Source organism: Myiozetetes cayanensis, unplaced genomic scaffold (assembly GCF_022539395.1).
Source record: "Myiozetetes cayanensis isolate MyiCay16 unplaced genomic scaffold, myiCay2020 scf19, whole genome shotgun sequence".
NCBI classification, from domain to species: Eukaryota; Metazoa; Chordata; class Aves; order Passeriformes; family Tyrannidae; genus Myiozetetes; species Myiozetetes cayanensis.
In genome coordinates, this window is record NW_026087400.1 from 7,859,784 (window position 1) to 7,865,783 (window position 6,000).

The following is a 6,000-nucleotide window of genomic DNA, read 5'->3' on the forward strand; positions in this document are numbered from 1 at the left end:
AAGAAGGAGTACAGTTGAAAAACCTAATAGAAAACAAAAAATTACCCTCTTCTGGTTTCTTACTGTTTCAGATATTTCCTACCTTCAATATTACACAAGTTACACATTTTATCACACAGATATGTTGCATACATATGTTACCTATTTTTGTTTAAGATCCTTTGCATGTAATTAGCAGTTGACAGAATGACGCTTTTTGGCGAGGAATGAATTCTTTTAGCACAAGCAAACCCCAGAAGAGCTTAATTTGCGATGTAATATTGACTATCATCTCCCTGAATCAAAAATTTGCTCTTCCAAATGAATTCACTGAATTGTTTGAGCACCATTGCATCTCTGTGTTCAATGGGATAAAAAAGAAAAAAAAGCTGCTAAGAAAATCTATTGAAAGGAAACTGCAAGAATCCATTGGCCCAAATGCCATGAGCGTGCTAATTAACTAGCAGCAGTTACTTGAATAATCAAGACAGGTTTTTTCTTGTATTTATTACATGCACTTTCAGGTATTTGTTACATCAGCTGTGGTATTTATCTAAGCATTGGTTTAGAACACCTCATAGTTACCTGTGTGCAAGAGGAAAGGGGTTAATTTTGATCACTTAAACCACAGATATTTAAGGTACTTTGTGGCACCAACAAGTTTTCACCTTTCCCTCAGGATTTTAAATCCACTAGCACTTCTCAGATGGCTTATGCCAGTTTTAAGGCTTCCCAAACATAGTTCCAACCATTCAGTTGTTCAGTACCCACTGAGAAAATTAGTTTCCTTTCCTTTGCAACTTTTCAGTTTCCACAGAGCAGTGGTTAATATTTTCAATACAGACTCTCTATTCAAGAAACACAAAATGTGTACAACGTGGGTGACATAATTATCTCTACAATGTTAAAACTCAAGAAATGGACTTGCCTACAGGCAAACTAAGGATTTCTGACTACTTGCTTGCTGTGTCTATAGAAAATCTGCAATGGTAAAGATAATGTCCAGAGGTATATAAATACTGATTTGTGCTTTATCAGATTTACCAGTGTTTGAAATTTTGAAAGCCAGTCCTGAGAGTTCACCACTGTTGCACTGAATCCATCAGTTTGGATCATATTTAATAATGTCTCTGTGCTTCAACATACTGCTGCAAGGACTCATGAATCCCCACATCCCCACATAAATTTTCTTGATGAGAAAAGCTTTTGTATGAACTTTTTAGAGCAGTTGGCAACAAAATACAAGAAACATCTACCATCCTTTCCTGGATTGGATTAAGAGATGGAAAAGTAGAAGGAGAGCAAACACCACAACACTTTGTAGTTCTGTTTGACAACTAAGGGATAAATTGCATCCTGCCTTCCATTCTTAATAAAAAGCATAAGATGAATTATACTTGTTAATCCAAAGTCCACCTAGACTAATATTCCGCTTCTGACAGCAAGCAATATTGGACATCATGAGAAGAGTATTAAAAGAGTGTCTTGTGAAGCTTTTCCAGCATGTTTATGGCTTAAAGATTTCTGGGATGAGTGGTGGGACTTTGTATTCAAGGATTCTGGTGGAGTCTCTGTATTCATCAAATTTTCCTTCAATGGATCTTCAATGCACATTTTTAACATACAACATGCCCTGTGAAAGGGAGTTCCACAGATTAATTACTCACTCTGAAAGACGCATCTCCTTGAACCTGCCATCTCCTAATTAGTTGTGATGCTCATTACTGTGTTGAACAAGACCGTGAACAATCAGCCTTTTTCCACCTTTTCCATGTCACTGGGCTGAGATTTTGTTTTGTTTTTTGGGTTTCTTTAAAATTTCTAACATATCCCCACACTGCTTTCCCTGACTCCTATGGTCATTGATAAGGGAAGGAAGAAAAAAAAAAAAAAAAAAGAGAAGGAGGAAAATGGGAAAAAAAATACAGAAGCACTTAGGAGCCTGAACAAAGATGGAGGGAACACAGTGCTCGGGATGTTTGCAGGATGATACCTGGGGCAGAGAGTAAGAGCAGGAACCGAGTAAGCTGGGACCAAAGAGAGAGGATGGAATTCCTCAAATGACAGCAATAGTTGACAATTCCAGGCAAGGCCTTCTGTCTTGCTTTGGATGATACAGCTATTGAGATTCAGAAGGAATTTTGGCCACCAGAACTTGGCTGGAAGCTAAACACTCACTCTATTCCTTCCTTTCTCCCCTACGTGTCAGGTCTGCAATCAAATGAAAAAATCCAGCTTTAAATTCCTTAACATCTGGGCGTACACAGGCAGGTTTTACCTCCTTTATACTCCCTGCAGTCCTACTGATATTTCAGCCCATGAGAATCTGAGATCATAGTTTGGCTTCAAGGAAACAATGTACTGAAGTACAGATATACCGTCTTTTCTCACCACTGGAGGGAACGTTTTTGCCCTAGCTTGAAAAAGAACTTGGGTGTCATTAAGATAAAATAGATTATGGAGAATTTGATATATGTGTAAATGCCTCCAGATATTTAGTCAATGGGGAAGCAGTGGAACAGGTTTGGGCAGTTTACAGGTTGATGACCTATTCTGATAAAACCTGGCTGGACTATTGAAGTCATTCAATATCCATGTGTGCTGCAGTTTCTCATGGCCAGCTACCTACATGAAGCACAGATTCCTGATTTTATTAGACTTTAACTTGCCACCCTCATAGAGGTTATTGCTTTAGGATATAAGAAAGTAATCTGAAAGGAACATTGAAGTTTTGCCTATCAAAAACAAAACAAAACCGAACCCAACCCCTCAAAAACCCCCTCAGCAACAAAACCAAGCCATTATATATCCAGATTGGGATGGAGAGGAGGAAACTGTGGGAAATATTGGCTATGAGTCCTACTATATGCATAGACACGAATTCTTGGCTGCCCACTGTATGAGCTAAAAGGTTGGATAGTAACAGTGCTCTAGAAAAGATTGAACCCTGGGGCTTACTGCGAGGCAATGATGGATTTAATGAGCTGGGTGTGTCTAGAGGGAATGGAAGAGATTCTTCTCGGGACATGCCCGCACTTGAAACTGTGTGGGGTTTGTGCATCTCTGTTAAATGATTTGAGAAAACTATTGTGTGATCAAAGACACACACCTCCTCACAACACTGCCCTGCACATAAGATAGTCTTAGTTCTGTCATTGCAGTTCCTCCTGCAATTCCTTATGAGCTTAGTTTAATTCCTCGTGTTGTTCAAACTCCTTTAGTGTTTTGTACTATTTACCACATAGTCGGTTGTGAACCATTTCACACCTTTTCAGTTACAAGTAGAATGAAACCTGGTATATTAGAGTGAAACTGAAATAAAAATGCCCAGTGAAAATGCTAATGCTATGGGTTTGCCTCTGTTCAACAGGCTGCATTAAATAGCACATTTCCATTTACGCAACAGAAGGTTTTGTTAGTCAATAAATCCATGCAATCTCAGAGGAAAGAATTAATCTTACATAATTGGAGTTTTGTTTCAGGAAATGAATTTATACTAAGAGATTCAATCTCTTAATTAAAAAGATTTAGTGTGTTTGTGTTCCACTTAGCAGTTTTATTTGTTCTTTAATTTGCAGGAGTCCATACTGGGAAATAATTTAACAAGAACGCCAAGAGGAAAGGGATGTGCATACCAGGTTTGTGTGCAGACAAGAAACAGGCTCCCTCGAGCTATGCTACTACTTTTGACTCCTAAACACCTCTGAAAATCTCTGAACATGGTAGTTGCTGTGTCTGTAAAATGAAATGGAGCAGTGGGTTATCTCACATGGCTGAGAGTGCTGGAATCCATGGAAGGAGCAGTTGGTAAGTGCACTCCTGGTATTATGAATGTAACAAAATCAAAGAAAGCAGGATAAGATTTCATGGATGGGAAACACTGCCTTAACAAGAGCCTTTTTCAAATGTCTGTCTCTGCTGACAAAAGATGAGGAAATTACTAGTAAATGCACTAAATTGTATTACAGGAGGAAAAAAAAAAAAAAAAAAAGGAGCTGCCATCTTTATATTTGGCCAAGAGGAGAAAACTAGCATTGAGATGTAGGTACAAAAATGTTTGTATATTGAGAGTGATCCTTTATCGAGCTTGTGTCCCAGTGTGGGAATTTTGTTTGCAAAAGAGCTACTGGAATTGTTCTGCAAAGAGCATCCAACCCTGCGGACCCCCCTGCCTTTCCCAGGAACTCTTGCTGCTTGGCTTACTCTTTCTGACTGTGAAGTCTGAAAAGAGTTCACAGAGGAGCAACAGGATCAGAATTCCCCTCTCACATTTTGTTGCAGAAAAAGAAAAGGGTTTGATCCAGTCCTCTAAAAACTGAACTGGACCACAAACAAACCCATGTTATGCTCACAAAACCATCACCTTCCTAACTCCTGGAATTAAGATTTTTAAATGTGCTGTTTTTGACTAAATATAGCCAAATATCTTTTAGACCCAATAAAAAATTATTCTGGAAATATCATTTGCTATGACTTAAGTAAGTATTCCATAGATCTGACTTTGGCTTCAGTTGAAAACTGATGCAAGGAACCAGCACCCACGGACACAGGCACATATTTCATCCAACCCACCACTACCAGTTCCAGGTCATGCTGATTAACACTTTTCACATAAACACACTTCTTATTTCAAATGTTAATGCCTGCTTAGTGCAAGGTGAAAGTCTATCCAACGATAGACAATCCCTTAAGAGTGTTAATTAAACAGGACAATAATAATCCACTGGTGATTTATAGTGAGGTGAATTACTAGAGCATAGTGGTTGGTCTGATAGGCATTTATTGCCTACTTAACCATTTAAGTATAACAAAAAAAAAAATCATTGTGGGACAAAAGGTGATGAATGTTTCTGCTAAAACAGTCCATTAAGATGATTCATTAACATTACAAAGAGGTCTGCAGCCTGTGTGCCACTTGGAGCCTTTAAAAGTCTGGGAAAGTGAGAGGCATTACCATAGGAAATGCTTCATGCTAAATGCTCGCTGATAGAATCTAAAGTCCACTTTCTGCAGATAACATCACTTTTTACATTTTGCACTACAAGGTCTAAGGATGCTTTGTACTTCTCGGTTCCTAGAGAATGTATCTTCCTAACAGCGCAGTGCGGGAGGAGAGGAGCAATAAAAGTCCCAATGCTCTGGAATACATTCGCGTTCCTCACACTTCCCTTTGAACTGATGGGCCTGGAATGCTGAATCGCTGGTTACACCACTGCGGAATGACATGGGAGTCATGAGTTATAGTCACAACAGCTACAGCTTTATTAAATGCACACCAAATAAAGCTCCCATAATGATCTTTTCAGGTCAAATAACAGCAGATGCCTGCTGTGTAACAGCAAGGCAGTGTACCAGCTACAACTGCTACAGGAATTGTGGGAGGGTTAAATCAGCGTGTAAATGTACCCAATATAGCAAAATTAAGTTCTCAATATTTTCCTAACAAATTATTCCCTGAAAAGTGAAAATAATGAAGCTTGATTCTTTATGGACTTACACTACAGCTCTTACACTTCCCTCTTGGAATAACCACTGTTGTTCTCCACCATATCCCACTGCAATGCCTCCAGCCCCCCTCATCCCTCCAGGCTCTCACCTCCCCCCTGCAAGAACAGGCAGTCTCCCTTATTCCCTGAGGAGTACCACAGCATGCCTTGGCATCCTTCTCCTAGCCATTCCTTGGCTTCCTTTGGTTTGGCAGCCGAAGGAAGCAGTGTTTTCACCAAGGAATATCAGAGCAATGTGCAAATCAGTCAAGTGTCTTGCTGATGTCAAACACAATGAACAATTGCTGAATTCTCCCTTCTTCCTCAATGGGAGCATTAATATGGATTCCTTCCTCTACTTAGGAGATAATTCTTGCAAACTGGTAAGGACAACTGGACAGGCTCTGAAACATCTACATAACCTGTGAAAAATGTGTCAGCATATTGGAAACTGGGTCAGACAAATAATAAGATTGTGTAGGTGGTTTCCCCAGGGAACCAGACTAAGAGGTGTGATAGTATCTCCACTGACCAG